Below are 22,216 nucleotides of genomic sequence, written 5' to 3' on the forward strand. Positions count from 1 at the left end.
CCTTTTGCTTTGATGACTGCTTTGCACACTCTTGGCATTCTCTTGATGAGCGTCATATTGCCAACTGCATATCTAGTTGGCATGTGACCGAATGGATGCAAATCGCATACTTGGGGTCACGCTTCTGGTATCAGAGAATCCTGACAGTACGCACACTGCACGCTGCGAGGATTCACAAGTCTGTACTCATATAGTGACTGTAGATTTTGACCCCAAGACTGGACAACCCCTTTAAATAGTCCAGCTCTTCAAAGAACTTAAGAATATGATATAATATTTTTAGATTAGTTCTCTCTGGTCTGGTGCAGCTAATAACCGTACTTGCGTGAGCCGCCTTATCTCTGGAAGCGTGCTAGACGCCAAAAAATGAAATGTTTTCTTTTAGAATAAAGGAGCTTGAATTAATATTTTTATTTGTGTTAAATGAACAGGAATGTTCCCTTTGATTCTAGGAGGCTTTTTTTTTGCCTAGTTTTGTTTGGCTGCTTTATCCTCTATTGTTTATAGAATTGGTTCATATTTTTCTAAGTGATTCTGACGTCACCACTTTATCTCCTGCCCGGCTACGGATCAGTGCTTCTAGGGGAGAAATGCTTTCATGCTACATCGGGCAATATAGGTATGGAACAATTTTTTTTAATACAAAAACTCACCTATGAATCCTCCGTGCGAAAAAAGCTATATAGAAATACGATGGAGGAAGCCCTTTAAAGGGAATCTGTGAGCAAGTTTTTACTTATTATTCTGAGAGCAGCATGATGTAGAGGCAGAGACCCTCATTTCAGCGATGTCACTTGCTCAGCTGCTTGGTGTATTTTAAATACAATCAGTGTTTTATCACCAGGAGATTATCACTGCAGGGCTAGGTGACCTGTGCAAGCAAGTTCAGCTAATCTGTGCAACCCTGCCCTCACCACTGATTGGCAGCTTCCTGTGTACACTGTCATCAAGCTGCCAATCAGTGGTGTGGGCGGGGTTGTACATAGCTCAGCATTCCTGAGCTATGCTAAATCTACAGCAGAGAAAACAGGGATTTTATCAAAAGTGCAACAAGTAGCCCAGTAAGTGATACATTGCTGGAATCAGGGTCTCTGCCCCTACGTCATGCTGCTCTCAGATTACACAGCAAAACTGGTGACCGATTCCCTTCAATGCCTCTCTACAAAATGGAGCTATGCTCCAGCTGCCAAATATGCTGCACATATCTTTGTACTTTCTCTATTGCCCAGCCTTTCATTCTGGTTTTGGAGCTGCTGATGGCCTCGTCTCTGGTCCTAAACCTGTGCCATCCTCATGTCTTACATTTTCAGTGCTTTTCCAGCACTGCCACCCAACAGCACTGTAAAATGTTTGGCACAAGAAGAGATTGGGTTAAAAAGGTTTTTTTGGGGGGGGAAAAAACCCCAAGCTTTTAGGAATTTTCTTTCCCATTAGGAAATGATGCCCATGGTTACTCCTTTTACAATTTAAATAAACCCATCTGACTATGCAGTGATACGTCACTTTTTTTTTTGTTACCTTTATACCTCTCATCATTGAATATTTTAAGACCCACCAAAGTGAAGCCTGGAAATATCCCTACAGGTCTTAAGCCAGTTTTACTGAAAAGGTTTGTCTCAACATCATAAATGGTTAAAATTGAAAAGTGCTTGTAAAAAGTCAGCAGTAAATTCTGAAAAAAAAAAACATGCTGTTTGTCCGAAAATTTAGTCATCAGGAGCACAACGTTCCCCCGGCAAGCAGGAAGCCGGGAGGCAGAGGAGCAGTGCGCTCCTGAAGATACAACATAAGACATCTGCTTTAAAGCGAATGGAAAACAGAGAGGAAAAGGGATTGGTTGTCTTTAAAAAAAAAAAAAAAAAAAAGTTGAGTAAAAATCTTACAATTATAGTTGTTGTTTTTTTAAAGACCTGTCTCTTCCCTTGGAATACATGCTGATCTATCCATTAAAATAAAGGGGTTAAAAGTTTAGATTCTTCTTTTTGTTCCTCCGTTTTTTTTTTTTTTTAAGGCTAGTAAATTAATAAGCGGACACATCTGTTTTTGAGCCGGTCTCCCTCTCTCTCACCCTCCAATTACTCTGCTGCTTAGTAAGGCTTGCGTCATTCATGTTTATAAGCTGACATATCTTTCACAGCATATGTTTGGCTGCAGATGTGAACTTCTAAAAAAAAAAAATATGTGCAGCGGTTACATGAGCGCTCGGCGGTGTGTGAACTTGCGCACAATTCTGGTTATAGTTTACTCTGGGCACACAATTTTTTTTTTTTTTTTTTTTACTGTGTTGTTTTGTGGAATTATTTGACCTCCCTCTTGGCACCCGAGATTCTACGCCAAAAGCTAAACATTCCAATGGAATATGGATATGAATGCTGACAGCCCATGAGAACGCGGAGCCCATTGTGTCTTCCTGTTTTTCTTCTGTTAGTATTAGAACTTGGTAGCATTTATTTAACTTTATTTATTTTTTTTTTGATCTATGTCCCCAGATGATTTCTTGCTGGGTTGTACTATGAATACAATGTACGTTCGTAGAAGAAGGACTTTTGGGACTCTCGAGAGTCTGCTGGTCTCTAGCATGGACACTTTGCATCTACAGCTGTTCTTTCTTGAGTATCATGGTGACTATCCTTTTTAAGTGTCAGAAGTTGTTTCTTGTTTTACCCCCCTAATATGATCATTACAGGGGCAACAACAAATTTTAATGGCTTTTTTTGTTACTTTTCTACTACCAGTTTTACACAGCACAGATTACGTTTCTGTCTTAAAGGAATTTTCCAGTTTCAGGAAACCTCAGTTTATTGCCAGCGCTGAGTCTCTGCCGCTGCACTCGGTGTCTGTTGTCTGCAGCGCTGATGACCATGCTGCAGCCAATCTATGAGCTCAGCGGCTCGTAACGTCTACGCGGGCAGAGCCGCTGACCTCAGTTATTGGCTGCAGCTCTGTTGACATGATGTCCGCACTGCTGACAATAACAGACACTGGGAGCAGCGACTTAGACTCAGCGCGGGACCTGAGGAGGGTGAGTAGAGCACAGCCAAGGGCAGGAGATTTCCTAAACCGAAAACCAACTTTAATTTGCACTTTTTTAGTGTAAATAATGATAAATTCTGAGCCCACAAACCACTTTTGGCAAAACTTTACCCATTTTTTAAAAAAAGTTGGCGTAGCTAGCCGAGAATGGCATAGGGAAACAAAATGCTAAAAGTTGCAAAATTGAGCTTTTGAGTTGTGCAACAAAAATTGCGATGTTTCGTGCAGTTTTACAACAGAAAGTATGCGATTTTCTGGGTCTGTATTAATGTCCAATTCTTTAGTCATTTTCATATACAACATTTAATCTCCGAGTACGTTCCACGATGTCTGGATGGGCTCAAGCTTTATATATAACACACACGATCCTTATGGCAAACTCTCATCCGGCTAGATCCCATATAGGTTGACACAGTTCCTATTTGCATCTAGCTTTTACATTTTTTGTGTTCTTGCTGAATGTTTATTAGAATTAGGAGGTTCCGTTCGATTTGCCTTAGAAGCCCACGGTGATGATACATATTAATGCTCTACAGATCTGTCGTAGTATTTCCATTTGCTATCAACCCATACGTTCCTGCACTTGGCCTTCGTACCAGGTACCAATCTTAAGGTATATGTGGCACCCTGCTACTACAGGTACCACAGGACCCAAAAGGGTGCATGGATGGACTTCTCCACAAGAGGCCCTCACTACAAACAGACACCTCCACCCTTCCACCTCAGACCACCAGAGGGAACCCTGTTAGGGATATATAAACTGGAGGGTGGAGTCAGTTAGTCAGAGAGTAGTTTGAAGAGCAGTGAAGACGCAGTACGTCTGCTGCTGTACTGAGGGCCCCGAGTGTGGCCGAGGCAAGGAGAGAGAAGAGAGGAGTTGAGGGGGCAGAGGAGCATCTGAAGCTCACCCCAAGACACAAGCCGGACACCGGGTCTGCGCCTACAGGGTTCTCTACACCCAGTAGGGACAACCGGCATACCAGGAGGCTTCCAGACCCCTGGTCATCCTGAAGCTACCATCAATTACAGAACTACGAAGGCCCCGGCGTCCAGGGATAGTGGTTGCCAGAGAAAAGTCCTACTACCAAGCAGTCAGGCGAGAGAGCAAAACAACATAGAAGCTAGGCCAAGTTCCAGGCTGGCTAGAAGCTTAGAGAGAGGAAGAAACAGACCAGGAGGCCTTATACCCGCTCACTGGGGAGGAGTCCTGAAGTGCACCATTCCTATTAAGTACCCTGGACCACACCTGCCGTTTAAAGGTACTGAAGCGAATCCCCTGTGTGCGTGTCTGTCATTCCCTCTGACCCGACCGGGTCACCTCTCGCCTGCATCCCTTTCATCAACCCTGCCCCGGGGGGCCCACTCCGCCTGTGGGGAGCAGAAACTTCCCAGCTGCATCCCATCACACCTGAAGGTCTGCAGCAGTGTCGGTACTCATTACCGGGAACCACAGGTGGCGTCACGAGACAAACTGTCAACAAAAAAAACCCTTTTAAAGAGTGACCCCAGAGTACGGGCCCGGGAGCCGACTGCTGTGACATCCTACAAAGAAGGTAAAGGCCCAGGTACCGAGTTCCCCCCCATATCAACCTTAGGCGAGTCATATAATACGTGCACTACTGATGTCATGATATTACTGAATATTGCCATGTCACTAGAAGAAGAGCCATATAACTTTTTCCAACTTTCGATAGACTGCAGGACAAGGGAAAAAAAGTTTAACATCTCCCTTGTCAGCATTGAAAATGGCTCACAAGCTGGAAAGGGCTTCATGGCATGTCCTTATTACAGAGATATTCCCCTCTAAAGCATTGGGTTTACGGGAGAACACCGCGCCTCATGACTGTCTGAACGACAGAAACTTTGCAACTTTGCCGTCATATCGAGTATCTAACGCTGACCATTGGTTTAGGTTGGTCGTTTTGGCTTTGTTTCTTATTTTACTAAGCGCCATCATATTCTGAAGCACTTTACAGACATAATTGGCACTGTACCAATGGGGCTCACAATATAAATCCCCTATCACTTTGTCTTTGGAGAGTGGGGGGAAACGGGAGAACCTGGAGGAAACCCACGCGCATACAGGGAGAACATATGACTCGCCCAGGGGAATGGGGATGACTCGGTACCCGGGCCTTTAGGGATGTCGCGGTGGTCGGCTCCCGGGCCTGTACCCTGGGGGTGGCTCCTTAAAAGCGTTTATGGTTGTTTATTTTATTAAAGAAAGAGTTTGTGACGCCACCTGTGGCTTCTGGTGAGGATCACCAGCGCTGCGCAGTCCACTGAGGCCGATGATAAGGCAGCTCGATGGTATAGCTCCCCACAGGTGGAGCTAGGCCTCAGGGCAGTGTATGACGGGGAATGCAGGACAGGTGAGACCGAGCCGGGTCAGAGCAAGAACAGGGACAGACATGATAGTCACTTCAGTACCTTTTACTGATGGAAATTCAGGCACGTCCCAGAGCACTGTAGGGTGAAGGGTGCATATCAGGATCCTCCCCAATGAGCGGGTTTTGGGCCTCCTGTTTCTTGCTTCTGCATAGTAAGTTTCTGACCTGCCTGTAGCTAGGCCTAACTTTGTCTCTGTCGTGCGCTGGCTGACCTTGTGGTAGGGCCTTCTCTTGGAGTGCACGCTCCCGACTTACGGGGCCTATGTGTCTCCTGGCTCTGTTACGTATCAGCACTTTAGCGATCCTGGGACTTGTAGTTCTCCAGGGATTCCGGTTTGCCTTACTGGGTCATAGAGATCCCGGTAAACTTCGGACCCGGTGTCCGGTAAATGCTTCGGGGTGAGCCAGTTAAGCTCCTCTGCCTCCTATGTACTAACTCTCCACTTGCCTTCGGCCTACTCGGGCCCTCACTAGGCTACTCACACTAACGGCAGCTTGCCGCGCTTCACCGATCTTATGGCGCCGACACACCAAAAGCTCACCTCTCTGAGCTACAACTGAGTCTCGACTGTGCTCCACTGCAGACTAACCTCTCTCAGGCTTCTACTGCAGGAACTCTCTCAACAGGTTTGCTCTCTGTCGACTCCAGTCTAGACTTGACTGACTACTGCCTGGCTCCACCTTCCCTATTTATCTATCCCTAACGGGCTCCCTCTGGTGGTCTGAGGTGGAAGGTGGAGATGTGTGAATGGTTATGGGGGCCTCTTGTGGAGGAATCCGTCAATACACCCTTCTAGGATCTGTGATACCAAGCACAGCTGGACGTCACACATACAAACTGCTTGCTGATGTTTTCCTTAGTGGGATTTGAACCCAGGACCCCCAACACTGTGAAGCAACAGTGCTGAACACAGAGCCACCATACCAGGGATCAAAGTTAGCATCTGTGATAGAATCAGGAGGGCATCTGTGATAGAATCAGGAGTGCAGCTGTAATGGTTGTGGCACCAAAACCCTAGAGCCTAGGTGGTGCCAAAAGATCTCTTTGGCCTGTACTATTAAAGAGTTAGTCCCAAAAAATCAAGTCATCCCCTATGGATAGGATAGGGGATAACGTGTTAATTGCTGGGATCTGACTACAAGGACCCTCAGCGATCCTGAGATTGGGGCTTTGGAACCTGTAGACTAGGGCTCTGCAGCCCCGTCCTGAATGGGGAGAAGGTGTGCATGCTCAACCTCTGTTCTATTCATTGGATACGGAGCTGCCAAATACAGCACTCCGCTATTTCCGGCAGCACAATATACAATGAGTGGAGCGTCAGTCGAGCATGCACACATTGGCTCCTTTAAGGGCCGCAGAGCACGAGTCAGCGGGTTCCAGAGCTCAGATCTCAAAATCACTTGGGGTACCAGTGATCAGACCCCCAACGATCATTACGTTATCCCCAAACTCCTTGATAAGGTATGACTTGATTTTTTGGGGAATGAGCCTTTAAAAGCTTGTGACAGTTGGGGTCCCTTTTGAAGATTTTGCATTGGGGACTACGAGCTCCAAATTACGCCTTTGACCAGCTGTTGACACCAGATAAGAACCATATCTTGGCACTTATTTTAGGATCATAAAACAGACCCTTGGTACTGCAGCCAGTCTTGTCAAACAAGGCTTCGCCATTTGTCACTTTCCACCCTTAACTATTACATTTGGTTGGTTGTTATTATCAGCAATTTGATTCCACAGGGTTGAAAGGTTAGTACTGAGGTCCTGGGAGCTAATCCACCTAAGTACAATATCTGCATGGAGTGTGCACCTCCCACCCCCCACCCCATTTTTGCATGACTTTGCGCTGGGTGCTCCGCTTTCCTTCCTCATTAAGAAAAAAACTACTCACCGTTCTGAACAGCTGAACAACCATGTCTCTGAAATGTCCAAATCAATCATGAAGAGCTCACCACCCCATGGCAAGCAGGAGGCGGGGAGTGGGGTACTGCTGAAAACAGGAGAAACCCCCTTTTAAAGAGGACCTATCACTTGGTTAAAAAATTGAACTAAATGCCTTGTAAAAATCCCAGTGCTCCCCTGATTCTACTGTTTTTTTCCATTTTATGCTGCCTCGCTCCATTTTAGAGATATTCACATTTGTTGCTTGAAGAACACAATATGTGAAATCTCTACTTGTAGTCCAACAGAGCGTTTCTTAAGAGTCTTCTCTGGGGATGTGCACTTTCACCCCTCCCTTCTAGATGCTGCCAATCACATCTAGACAGTTGATCTAGAAGTTTCAGTCTCAGAAGCTGCTGAGCTGTGATTGGCAACATCAGGACGGAGGAGTGAAAGTTCGAACCCCCAGAGAAGACTCTGAAGAAACGCCCAGTGTGCCTACAGGCTTAGATTTCACATATTGCGCTCCGGAAAAAACAAATGTAATTATCTCTGCAATGGAGCGACGCAGCTCGAAAAGGAAAAGAGCGGCACAATTGGGGAAGCTCCAGGATATTTAAAAGATATTTTACTCGATGGCTATGAGAACACAGTTTTTCAAGGAGTTTTTGGAACAGAAACGAAGAGGAAACTCGCCAAATCCTCCTCAAAAATGCAAAACTCCTCAAAAATTTGAGGGTTTGCTTTAAAAAAAACAAAAAACAAAACAAAAACACCTCAGCAAAAAGACTATGCACATAGCCAATCTTTTGAGCAAGTGACCGATAATCAGGCCTGTTTACACAAGCGGATCGTAAGAATGGTTATTTTCAGTTCGGCCCATATAAACTTACTGACAATCGACCAGTCTAGCAGCAAAAACGCACGATCTTTGGCTGATGGAATAGTTTATGTATGTAAAAAAAATCATCGTTATCGGCAGCACTTTGCCCGTTGTAAACAGAGGATGTGCTGCCGATGACTTGATGCTGCATCAGGATAGAACGATTATAATAATTCTACACAATATGTATATAGACCAGTAAGCGAGCACTGATGAACCGCCACAATGTAGTTTTTATTGTATTTTTACCCAGATGCCATCTTGTGTTTGTTTTTCTTGTAGCAGTACGAGTGTCTGTAATGGAGTTCTGGTGATTAATAATGATTGCATATTTATTCACAGTCACGTTCCTATTCCGTGCTGGAATTTCTTCTGCAACCCAGAGTCCTAACTTTAAGAAATCAGTCTGATTTTTGGTGCAAGTTAAAGGGCACGACTGTTTTCTGTCCACCGGAAAAACATCGTAAATCTGCTTTAGGGCTCATGCAGATGTCAGTGGATCACGGTGCGATCATGGGCTTCCACGCTCAGACTGGCCGCGGATCTCCCAACCGGAGCTTGAAATATATGAATTTGTCATGCTGCAATCGGGAGACCCCCAGCCAGTCCGTGCATTGCGGTCCATGATGGCACTGAGATTCACAGACGTCTGCATGAGTCCTTGCCCTAACTGACTAAACTTGCCCTTATTGTATCCATATATTCTGTTCCAAATTTTTTTTTTTCAGGTTTTTTTTTTAAATAGAATAGAATTTTTATTTAAAAGATTTGCAGCCATTCATAATCAAACTTGTCATAGATTTAAAATGTAAAAGAAAAAAAAAAAACCTGCCAGGAACTTGCGAGGAAATTAAGATTTTGAAAAAAAAAAGTTCATCTGCACCTTCAGCGTAACTCTACATCCGTGATGAAGCTGAAAATCCCTTTAGACCATGGTATGACACAGTCCAATACAATGCTGTGGGAAATACATTTTGTACTTTGCAGCTTGCAAAACATTTATTTTTTTTATTAAACTATTTTTTTTTCGTGTTTTTTTATTTTTTTTATTGAAATTTCAGATCTTTAATTACTACTATGTTAGTACTCCTTCAATGCCCCAGAACTTCTCAGAGATTGTTCACACAGTGTTTAATCATGGGGTTGTTGTTTTTCTTCTGTTTTAGGATATGAACAGGGGTCTCCTTGTGGAGAGTGACAAGCCAAGCCTGGCATGTCAAAGTGAGGAAACTTATAAGCCTTGCAATGCTCCTCTGGGAAATTAACTATGCATATTTCCTCTTCAGAAAGGAAGAGGACTAGAACTCTAGCACCACTTATTGGAAACAGCAATCCTAAAATTCTATATTGATTATTTAACGAGCCTTGCCACATGGCTTAGGAAAAAAGCCAAACTAGAATCTCAATTTGCAGACCCAGTGTTTCAGGGTATTGCCCCTCGTCAGTGCAAAGTATGAGATCTGATTTGGCTGAGTGAGAGACTTTGGATTAGGGTTTAAGGGGTAACATTTCTCCTTGTGGAGAGTCATAAGCCAAGCCTGGCATGTCAGAGTGAGGAGACTTATAAGCCATGCATGATCACACAGGCTATGAACAGAAAACTGCAGCTTAAATTACATCTGTATTTGATATGGTCTTTGCTGCATTTTTTCGTTGCAAAGTAATATTTATCTCAATGGGGGACTTAATGCAGTAAAAACACAGGAAGAATTGAACTGTTCTTTTTTTTTTCTTTAAAAAGAGCGAGAAAAATGCAGTGTGAATGAGATTTTAGAACTCGTCTAATTTGCGGTTACTTAAAAACACTTTTTTTTTTCTCACGTTAAAAAAACCCCATCAAAAATACTACTTGTGACCAAACCCTTTATTGTTTTCCAGCATTTTTTGTTGTTGTGTTTTTTTTTTCAGGATAGTATTTGTACTAGTTTTATACTTTTATGTTTACACTTGGGCTTTATACACTTTACAACTCTTGTAAAACTTTTGCAGCCTTACGGTGTATTTAGTCCTCACGATTATTGGGAACAGGATTCCTAGTAAAGTTGTTTCCTGATGATCTTACAGTCTAAACAGGCTGCCGATCACTTGGCAAACAAGCAAAATGCTCAGACATTGAGTGAAATTCTTAAGCTTGGTGTTATCAGGACATGTAAAAAAAAAAAAAAAAAAACACACCTGCTGCCAAGAACAATGATACTATCTACACACAGAAAGATCGTCTTAAAGATCTTTCTGTGCACATGAAAGTGTGGTCGGTACACAGGCTTTTAAGCTCCCATCGATTGGCTTATGTGTAGCCAATATTAATTGTTTAACATGTAAATGCATCCTTAGTTTTTGTAAAATTGAAACAGATACCTCATTTATTTATTTTTTTTAAGATGTTTTCTGGGGCTGAGTTATTTTTTGGAAGCACTTAAAAAGCATAAAAATAAGAATATTGGGTAATTTACATACCATGGTAAAAAAAAAATAATATATATTTATTGTGTGTGTGTGTGTGTATATATATATATATATATATACAGTTATATGAAAAAGTTTGGGCACCCCTATTAATCTTAAGCTTAATGTTTTATAAAAATTGGTGTTTTTGCAACAGCTATTTCAGTTTGATATATGTAATAACTGTTGGACACAGTAATGTTTCTGCCTTGAAATGAGGTTTATTGTACTAACAGAAAATGTACAATCTGCATTCAAACAAAATTTGACAGGTGCATAAGTATGGGCACCTCACCAGAAAAGTGACATTAATATTTAGTAGATCCTCCTTTTGCAAAAATAACAGCCTCTAGTCGCTTCCTGTAGCTTTTAATGATTTCCTGGATCCTGAATGAAGGTATTTTTGACCATTCCTCTTTACAAAACATTTCCAGTTCAGTTAAGTTTGATGGTCGCCGAGCATGGACAGCCCTCTTCAAATGATCCCACAGATGTTCAATGATATTCAGGTCTGGGGACTGGGATGGCCATTCCAGAACATTGTAATTGTTCCTCTGCATGAATGCCTGAGTAGATTTGGAGCGGTGTTTTGGATCATTGTCTTGCTGAAAGATCCATCCCCTGCGTAACTTCAACTTTGTCACTGATTCTTGAACATTATTGTCAAGAATCTGCTGATACTGAGTGGAATCCATGCGTCCCTCAACTTTAACAATATTCCCGGTGCCGGCATTGGCCACACAGCCCCAAAGCATGATGGAATCTCCACCAAATTTTACTGTGGGTAGCAAGTGTTTTTCTTGGAATGCTGTGGTTTTTTTGCCGCCATGCATAACGCCTTTTTGTATGACCAAACAACTCAATCTTGGTTTCATCAGTCCACAGGACCTTCTTCCAAAAAGAAATTGGCTTCTCCAAATGTGCTTTTGCATACCTCAGCCGACTCGGTTTGTGACGTGCTTGCAGAAACGGCTTCTTTCGCATCACTCTCCCATACAGCTTCTCCTTGTGCAAAGTGCGTTGTATAGTTGACCGATGCACAGTGACACCATCTGCAGCAAGTTGATGCTGCAGCTCTCTGGAGGTGGTCTGGGGATTGTCCTTGACTGATCTCACCATTCTTCTTCTCTGCCTTTCTGATGTTTTTCTTGGCCTGCCACTTCTGGCCTTAACAAGAACTGTCCCTGTGTTCTTCCATTTCCTTACTATGTTCCTCACAGTGGAAACTGACAGGTTAAATCTCTGAGACAGCTTTTTGTATCCTTCCCCTGAACAACTATGTTGAATAATCTTTGTTTTCAGATCATTTGACAGTTGTTTTGAGGAGCCCATGATGCCACTCTTCAGAGGAGATTCAAACAGGAGAACAGCTTGCAAGTGGCCACTTTAAGTAGCTTTTCTCATGATTGCATACACCTGGCTATGAAGTTCAAAGCTCAATGAGTGTTATGATCTGCTACAAGCACTAAGGAAAGAAAGGAGATCTGTCCCTACAATAGAACTAAGCTAGATCCCTACGATGTAACGGGGAACCTGATCCTGCGATCAGACCCGCTAAAGTCCTCGGCTAGTCTGTACGAAGACCTATAGATACAAGGGAGGGATCCCTACAAGAACTAGGGACTGGGATAAAGTTGGACACCTCCTAGCAGAAATTGTAGCAGTAAAAGACAAACGCACAACATAGAATATAAATGTCCGAAGACCTAGCTAAACTGACTGAGAAAGGTAACTAAGCACCAGGCTAACTTAAGAGTAGAAATTACAATGAAGTCCAGCAAGGCCAGGAGGGCGGAGCAGGATTAAATAGGCTAAAAACGTCATGTGACCAGCAAGATAGAAAAAACCTAACCAGAGAGTTCTAACAGTACCCCCTCTTCTATGAGGATCCTCCGGATCCCCTAGGCCCAGGCTTATCAGGAAACCTCTTGTGAAACGCTCTGACAAGTCTGGAAGCAGAAACATCATCCGCCCTCACCCATGAGTTATCCTCGGGTCCGAAACCCTTCCAAGCGACGAGATACTGCAAACTCCCTCTATACCTTCTAGAATTTAGGATGCGGGAAATTTCGTATTCCCCGTCCTCCACCACCAGAGGAACAGTGGCAGAGGCGTCTCCATCCGACACATAAGCTCTTTTCAACAGAGAAACATGAAACACTGGATTAATCTTCCAGGAGGTAGGAACCTCCAACCTAACAGCAGATTGGTTAACTACCTGAAGCACCTTAAAGGGCCCTACAAACTTGGGACCCAATTTTTTAGAAGGAATCCTCAACCGCAGATTCTTAGAGGACAACCAAACCATGTCACCAACCGTAAACAAAACCTCTTGACGTTTCCTGTCAAAGTACCTCTTAGATTTTTTGTTAGCCTCCTGAAGATTACCACGCACATCCATCCAAGCTCTCTCCAAATCACCGGAAAAACTCTCCTCCTCAGGCACAGCCGATACCAATTTGGAGAATGACCCAAAAGACGGATGTCTCCCAGAACAACAAAAAAAAGGCGAACAACCAGCAGAAGAGGATGTATGGTTGTTAAGAGCAAACTCAGCAAGTGGCAGAAACTCAGACCACCCCTCCTGATTGTCTGCCGCAATACAACGCAAGAACTGCTCAACATCCTGATTCTTCCTTTCTGTTTGGCCATTAGACTCAGGATGATATCCGGATGAAAACGACAAATGAACTCCCAACCTGTCACAAAAAGCACACCAAAAACGAGCCACGAACTGAGGTCCCCTATCCGAAACAATGTCAGTAGGAACGCCATGTAGTCTGACAATTTCCTTGACAAAGGCCTTAGCGAGTGTCTTAGCGCAGGGCAGTTTGATGAAAGGAACCAAGTGACACATCTTGCTAAAACAGTCAACGACCACCCAGATGACTGTGAAACCCTCAGAGGGGGCGAAGGTCAGTAATAAAGTCCATAGCCAGATGTGTCCAAGGTGCACTAGGAACCTCCAGAGGGCAAAGCAACCCTGCTGCAGGAATATGTGAAGACTTGGATCTAGCACACACAGTACATTGACGCACCCACTTAATGACTTCCTTCTGCCATCCAGGCCACCAAAAACTGCGACCCACAAGTCTCTTGGTCTCAGAAATTCCTGGATGACCTGCCAACCGAGACTCATGACACTCAACAAACAAATCTCTCCTAAAGGTCCTAGGCACAAACAACCTCCCATGGGGAGTGTTAGATGGGGCATTCTCCTGTGCTTTAAGAATCTCATCTTCCAAAACGGAGTCCAAAGCAGCATTCACAACACCTTCTTGTAAAATGCTCCCCTCCTCCTCAGCACCGACCATGGGAGAAAAGCTGCGAGACAAAGCATCAGCTTTAACATTCTTGGTGCCCGGGATGTAAGTAACGGAAAAATTAAACCGTGAGAAAAAAAGTGCCCACCTAGCCTGACGGGCATTCAAGCGCTTGGCAGCATCAAGATAGATCAGATTCTTATGATCAGTGAAAACCTGAATGGGAAATTCAGCACCTTCCAAGAGATGACGCCAATGTTCAAATGCGAGTTTAATAGCCAGCAATTCCCGATTACCAACATCGTAATTAAGTTCGGTCTCAGAAATTTTTTTTGAAAAAAAAGCACAGGGATGTACTCCATCCTTGTTTTCCTGAGACAAAACAGCCCCGACCCCCACCGAAGAAGCATCAACCTCGACCAAAAAAGGCTTGGTCTCATCAGGCTGCATAAGGATAGGGGCAGAGGTGAACCTCTCCTTTAGAAACACAAACGCTTCAATGGCCTCAGTAATCCACTGAACCGCATTAGCACCTTTCCTGGTGAGATCGGTCAGTGGTTTGACAATAATAGAAAAATTTTTAATGAATTTTCTGTAATAATTGGCGAAACCCAAAAACCTCTGTATCAATTTCAAACCAATAGGCCTAGGCCATTCCTGCACAGCTTGAACTTTCACCGGGTCCATCTCAAAGCCCTCGCTGGAGATAATGTAGCCCAAAAAACTAATTCTCTGTACAGCGAACTCACATTTCTCCAGCTTAGCAAAAAGCGAATTGTCCATTAATAACTGTAACACCTCAAGTACGCTCTGCCAATGAGACTCCAGATCCGGTGAATAAATCAAAATGTCATCCAAATACACAACCACATTTTTGCCGATCAAAGGTCTAAGGATGTCATTAATAACATTCTGAAAAAATGCTGGAGCATTGGTAAGACCAAAAGGCATAACCAGATTCTCAAAATGACCCACAGGAGTGTTAAAAGCAGTCTTCCATTCGTCACCCTCCTTCATGCGCAACAGATTGTATGCCCCCCAAGGTCAATTTTAGAGAACCACTTGGCCCCCACTAACTGGTTAAACAAATCAGGAATCAATGGCAGTGGGTAAGGATTGCGTACAGTAATTTTATTAATCTCCCGAATATCCAGACAAGGATTTAAACCGCCGTCCTTTTTTTTAACAAAAAAAATCCAACAGCCACAGGAGACTTGGAAGGCCTAATGTGACCGGCGGCCAAGCTTGTCTGTATGTATTCCTCCAAAGCCTTTCTCTCAGGAATAGTAAGATTAAATAAACGACTTTTAGGAAGAGTCGCTCCAGGGACAAATTCAATGGTACAATCATAGTCTCTATGGGGAGGCAAAATTTGTGACTCCTCCTCAGAAAAAAGTCTCCAAAAATCCTGAATAGGTACAGGTAATTCCCCTTTTTCCACTGCAGCAATACGTTCGTTACAACACTTGTCATAACACTTAGGGCTCCAGGACTTAATTTCATTAGTAGACCAATCCAGTACAGGATTGTGCAATTTTAACCAGGGTAACCCTAAAACTACTGGAGAAGGCAAATTATTTAATACTACCAAATCCAAATTTTCTTGGTGAATACCATTAATAGTGAGGGGAAATTCACAGACCTTGTGAGTAACACTCTTCAAGGGAGAGCCATCGACAGAAACCACAGCAATAGGGGATGACAAAGGTTTAGGTTTTAATTTAAGTTTTTCCAAGAATCCCCCATCAATCACATTCAGAGTAGAACCACAATCCACAAATACCCGAAATACAATTAATTCTTCCTGAGCAGCAGTAGTAGCAGAAAGAAATACCCCCTTAGTATTTAAACAGGCTACACGGGCGTGACTGACCTTTGTTTCTTCTTTGTTCATACGAAGCACACAGTTCTTAATAAAATGGTCAGATTTCCCGCAATAAAAGCACAAACCTTCAGAAGACCTGCGGTCTTTTTCCTGAGAGCGGGGTGCCATCGCCCCAATCTCCATCGGCTCCCCAATGTCAGTACAGACCCTCTCAAGACTAGGAGCTGACATGGCAGAGGATTTACTCTCATTAACCCTTGCACGCAGTCTCCTGTCCACCCTTATAGCTAATTGCATTGCCTCCTGCAAGTTTCCAGGTGTGGGATAAGCAATCAGCAAATCCTTAACCCTTTCACCTAGCCCCGCAAGGAACAAACTTTTCAAAGCTGAATCGTTCCACCCCACCTGGGCAGACCACCGACGGAAGTGAGAACAATATTTTTCCACATTACCTGATCCCTGCCTCAAACGTCTCAATTCAGACTCAGCAGATGAGACACGATCAGGATCATCGTACAACAAACCCAAAGCAGAAAAAAAACTATCCACTGATCTAAAGCATGGATCACGAGGTTGGAGAGAAAAGGCCCATCCCTGAGGTTCTTTGCGCAAAAGTGACATTATGAACCCTATGCGCTGTGATTCATCACCAGAGGATCTGGGTCTCAAACGAAAATACAACAAACAAGCATTTTTAAAGGAAAAAATTCTTGTTGATCACCAAAAAAAAAATCAGGCAAACGTACCTTTGGCTCCACAAAATGTGCTCCAGAACAGCTACTCACGTGTTGTTGGAGCTCGGCCACCTCCAGAGAGAGTCCCTGCAGGCGTTGAGCCAAATCCTAAACCGACACCATGATGGAAACTGGAAGTCTTTCCTTAGAGATATTTTTGGGCTGGACTTACTGTTATGATCTGCTACAAGCACTAAGGAAAGAAAGGAGATCTGTCCCTACAATAGAACTAAGCTAGATCCCTACGATGTAACGGGGAACCTGATCCTGCGATCAGAACCGCTAAAGTCCTCGGCTAGTCTGTACGAAGACCTATAGATGCAAGGGAGGGATCCCTACAAGAACTAGGGACTGGGATAAAGTTGGACACCTCCTAGCAGAAATTGTAGCAGTAAAAGACAAACACACAACATAGAACATAAATGTCCGAAGACCTAGCTAAACTGACTGAGAAAGGTAACTAAGCACCAGGCTAACTTAAGAGTAGAAATTACAATGAAGTCCAGCAAGGCCAGGAGGGCGGAGCAGGATTAAATAGGCAAAAAACGTCATGTGACCAGCAAGATAGAAAAAACCTAACAGGAGAGTTCTAACAATGAGGTTACAAAACCAAAAAAAGTGCTTTAGTAAGTCAGTAAAAAGTAGGTAGGAGTATTTAAAACAAGAAAATGATAAGGGTGCCCATACTTATGCACCTGTCAAATTTTGTTTGAATGCGGATTGCACATTTTCGGTTAGTACAATAAACCTCATTTCAAGGCAGAAACATTACTGTGTCCAACAGTTATTACATATATCAAACTGAAACAGCTGTTGCAAAACCACCAATTTTTATAAAACATTGAGCTTAAGATTAATAGGGGTGCCCAAACTTTTTCATATAACTGTATATACAGTACAGACCAAAAGTTTGGACACACCTTCTCATTTAAAGATTTTTCTGTATTTTCATGACTATGAAAATTGCACATTCACACTGAAGGCATCAAAACTATGAATTAACACATGTGGAATTATATACTTAACAAAAAAGTGTGAAACAACTGAAAATATGTCTTATATTCTAGGTTCTTCAAAGTAGCCACCTTTAGCTTTGATGACTGCTTTGCACACTCTTGGCATTCTCTTGATGAGCTTCAAGAGGTAGTCACCGGAAATGGTCTTCCAACAATCTTGAAGGAGTTCCCAGAGATGCTTAGCACTTGTTTGCCCTTTTGCCTTCACTCTGCGGTCCAGCTCACCCCAAACCATCTCGATTGGGTTCAGGTCTGGTGACTGTGGAGGCCAGGTCATCTGGCGTAGCACCCGATCACTCTCCTGCTTGGTCAAATAGCCCTTACACAGCCTGGAGGTGTGTTTGGGGTCATTGTCCTGTTGAAAAATAAATGATGGTCCAACTAAACGCAAACCGGATGGAATAGCATGCCGCTGCAAGATGCTGTGGTAGCCATGCTGGTTCAGTATGCCTTCAATTTTGAATAAATCCCCAACAGTGTCACCAGCAAAGCACCCCCACACCATCACACCTCCTCCTCCATGAAACAAAGATCTCAAATTTGGACTCCTCAGACCAAAGCACAGATTTCCACTGGTCTAATGTCCATTCCTTGTGTTCTTTAGCCCAAACAAGTCTCTTCTGCTTGTTGCCTGTCCTTAGCAGTGGTTTCCTAGCAGCTATTTTACAATGAAGGCCTGCTGCACAAAGTCTCCTCTTAACAGTTGTTGTAGAGATGTGTCTGCTGCTAGAACTCTGTGTGGCATTGACCTGGTCTCTAATCGGAGCTGCTGTTAACCTGAGATTTCTGAGGCTGGTGACTCGGATAAACTTATCCTCAGAAGCAGAGGTGACTCATGGTCTTCCTTTCCTGGGGCGGTCCTCATGTGAGCCAGTTTCTTTGTAGCGCTTGTTGGTTTTTGCAACTGCACTTGGGGACACATTCAAAGTTTTCCCAATTTTTCGGACTGACTGACCTTCATTTCTTAAAGTAATGATGACCACTCGTTTTTCTTTGCTTAGCTGCTTTTTTCTTGCCATAATACAAATTCTAACCGTCTATTCAGTAGGACTATCAGCTGTGCAGAAGTCAGGTGGATACACAACACAACTGATGGTCCCAACCCCATTTATAAGGCAAGAAATCCCACTTATTAAACCTGACAGGGCACACCTGTGACGTGAAAACCATTTCTGGTGACTACCTCTTGAAGCTGATCAAGAGAATGGCAAGAGTGTGCAAAGCAGTCATCAAAGCAAAAGGTGGCTACTTTGAAGAACCTAGAATATAAGACATATTTTCAGTTGTTTCACACTTTTTTGTTAAGTATATAATTCCACATGTGTTAATTCATAGTTTTGATGCCTTCAGTGTGAATGTACAATTTTCATAGTCATGAAAATACAGAAAAATCTTTAAATGAGAAGGTGTGTCCAAACTTTTGGTCTGTACTATGTGTATATATATATATATCTATATCTATATATTTCCGATATATGGAAGAAGAGCCTCTCATCCCCTTTTTGCCTTCTCCATCTTGGCTGTGGTGGATAGTAAAACTTGGCCCCGTCTTGTGAAATCTGACTTGTGGGGTTGATTAGGAGACTGTGAGATGATTGGGGTCAAATGCTAGAGAAATGTAAGAGGCTCAGGTCTGCGGTGGAGGGAGTAGGAAAAAAATACAAAGGGACTGTCCTGATTACAATGTGGAAACTGCCGGTGACTGTACAATGCTCATTCTCCCCACAATCAGATAAATGTGTTCTTGCCTGGAGCACCGTTTCTCCTCTGGCAAAGTGTCAATCCTCCTCTTAATAAACATTGTATAATGCCGTCACTTCAGTCTCGCTGGCGTGGGTTTATATTGTTTGTTTTCAACCACTTTGGCAGAATCGAGCGAGATAAATTTTAATAGTGGGAACGACTAAAATCTTTATATGCGACCTATTTATATAAGGCAGTATCCGTATGCGGCGTTAAATATCCTTCCCCATTGTGACTGCGGCCATATTACACTTATTCTGTATCCGAAATCGCCAACCAGCAGTCCTCCAGCTAATGTGAAGCATGCTGCACTGTCTGGGCATGCTGAGACTTGTAGTTTCCGAACAGCTTGGGGAGCGGCAAAGTCCTGTGCAGATCCTTTAAGGGAGACTTTGAGCCCAGGCTGACTGTATAAACTAAGCAAATAGCATTGAAAGGGGATATTGCATGTATAAAATCGCACCTTTCATGTTGTATTCGCTGCCTCCACTCTACAGAGCGGAGGCTCTGTTTAATCAGATATGCTAGTTAGTGTGCTCGGTGAACCCCGGGTGTGACCAAGATGCTCAGTGCACTGGTTTTGCATGTTCCCTCCTCATTTTCCTAGCTCTGCCCCCATCTACTGTATCCTCACCCATCCCTTGTAGATTGTGAGCCCTCGCAGGCAGGGTCCTCGCTCCTCCTGTACCAGTCGCCGTCACGTTTTGTTCAAGATTATTGTAATCGTTCTTGTATGTATACCCCTTTTTCACATGTAAAGCGCCATGGAATAAATGGCGCTATAATAATAATAAATAATAAATTATTAGTGATTGACAGCATTGCTATGCCTGGAGTGTGAACGGTCTGCAGAGCTGTAAAGCACCAGTGAGGAAGGCGGGGGGAAGAATGTGCCCTAAACCTCTTGGCCACACACAGGGTACTCCAAGCTTCCTAATTAGCATTTTAGATTAAACTTCAATTTCTGCAGAGTCTAAAATTTGCACTTTTGTAAAAAAAAAAAAAAATCACAAATGACGCTATATCTCCCATCAGTGCTATGTACATAGTTTATATTGTCAGTTTGGAGTTACTGACTATTTTTAACCCCTTAATTCAATGTCACCTACGTGTACGTGATTGCGGGGGTTATCACTTGTGAAGGGGTTTCAGCAACTCAGCTCTTTCCACACGTAGCGGATTCCGGCTGTATTACATAGCCGGCATCTGCCTCTAATAGCCGGGGCCGGAGTTGACTATCAATCTCTGACGGCTGCATTTAAATGGAACGCATACTGTTGCCTGCGCTTACCGGCTCTCCCCGGCGCTCTGTGACACAGTCACCTGGCGCCGATGGGTTATGACGGCAACTGAAGGCCTCCATCTTTGTTATATGCTGAGGTTCAAAGGCGACCTTGATTTACACTGTATATAGTGTATAGTAACATAGAAAAAGCGATCGGATGATCACAGGTTAATATCCTCTTTAGCGACTGAAAAAAAAAAAGTTTTTAAAAATTGTTAAAAAAATTTGCAAATTGTCTCTTCAGAGAGGAAGAGGACTAGAACTCTAGCACCACCTATAGTGACGCGCCCCTTGGGCCGTGTGCGAGGGAATACTCGGAGCCGGGTCTCTGTATGATACTGGGGTTTGTAGTCTCCGTGGCAGCGACCCCGGTCCCGTGGCTCAGGGTGGTCAAACCAGTGGCGGATCTGTTTATTTGGTTTTTAATGTTTGTATGTCCGACTACGCCACCTGTGGATTGCGGTCACTGAGAACCGCCGCTGCGGGGCAGACCGCTGAGGCTGGTGTTGTGTGCGCAGCAGAGGGTAGTATAACTCCCCACGGGAGGAGTATAGCTTCAGGGTAGTGAGTGCAGATGGTGGGGGTGATGGTGCGCGGGAGCAACAGTAATGACTCAGAGTCCAGTGATGCAGTCCAGGGTCTTTACTCACAGTTTTACACTCCAAGCCACTTCTGCAGGTAATGGCTGCCCACGTCGTATTGTGCTCACCAGGTGAGGGGCTCGGCCAACTCCCAGGTACCTTTTGGAATGCTTTTCAGGACCCCCTTCGTGTGTCCTTTCTCTGGCCTGTTGTACCCCACAATTGACCACGTTTCTGTCCAGCTGCCTCGGGCCTTGGCGGGCAAACGTATGTTCCGTTTCCCTGGGTCCTATATGGTGCCTTCCTAACGGGTGTAGTGAGGGGCCGTGCACGTACAATGCCATGGCCTCCGGTTACTAGCTGAGGGTAGTTGCTCTCCTCCACTAGATGAGGGATCCAGTTCCCTTTCTTGGCCTGACCCCCCCTACTCCGGTAGCGGCGGGCGTGCGGTGGCAGCTCGCCGGTCCGCACCCCTGGGGTCCCTTCACTCCACTACTGGAGCCTCCTCCGTTCCTCTCCTTTCCTTTCTTCTCCTACAGGCCGAGGCCTTAAGACTTGGCCTGCCTGCGGATCAGAGCCCATGCAGAGCCTCTGCTCCCAGCCTCCTTCTCTCTGCTCTCTCTTCTCTTCTCTCACTTTCTACTCTGACTCTAAGATGGTGCCCACCATATATACTCCTCTATACAGTGCACCCGGGATCTACTCTCCCCACCCACACACTACTGGGTTCCCCCTTTCTAGGTGTTCCCTCCCCCCACTCCAGCCAGGGACAGGGACTGTTGTGCTCACACCTGGGAGCATGGTCGCCCTGTCCCCCGGAAATGTGGTGTAGTGCATGTGGGTGTTAGGGTCCTGAGCCACACTCCATCCTTACCTGGAAGTGAGATATCACACCTCTGGGTGAGATGCAATACCTCTGTAGCGACCGAACCCTCGGGGTGCTACAATAGGAAGCAGCAATCTTAAAAGTCAATATCGACCCTTTAACGAGCCTTGTCACATGACTTGGGATAAAAGTCAGAACCAGAAACTCAATTTGCAGACATGGTGTTTCGGGATACTTCCCCTCATCGGTGCAAAGTGTGAGTTCTGGTTTGGTTGGGTGAGACCGGTATCCAAGGGGTCACTCTCTGCAAGGA

The 22,216-nt window shown here is 44.2% G+C and overlaps 1 protein-coding gene across 2 annotated transcripts in view; it reads left to right on the forward strand.

Annotated features, from left to right (window-relative positions):
• GRK4 (G protein-coupled receptor kinase 4) overlaps nt 1–22,216 on the forward strand; it is a 217,605-nt gene that overhangs the window by 94,153 nt on the left and 101,236 nt on the right. The gene's annotated exons all lie outside the window — the stretch shown is intronic.

Source organism: Phyllobates terribilis, unplaced genomic scaffold, assembly GCF_046119375.1.
Source record: "Phyllobates terribilis strain yellow unplaced genomic scaffold, ASM4611937v1 Scaffold_1__5_contigs__length_1240528914, whole genome shotgun sequence".
In the NCBI taxonomy this organism is placed as follows: domain Eukaryota; kingdom Metazoa; phylum Chordata; class Amphibia; order Anura; family Dendrobatidae; genus Phyllobates; species Phyllobates terribilis.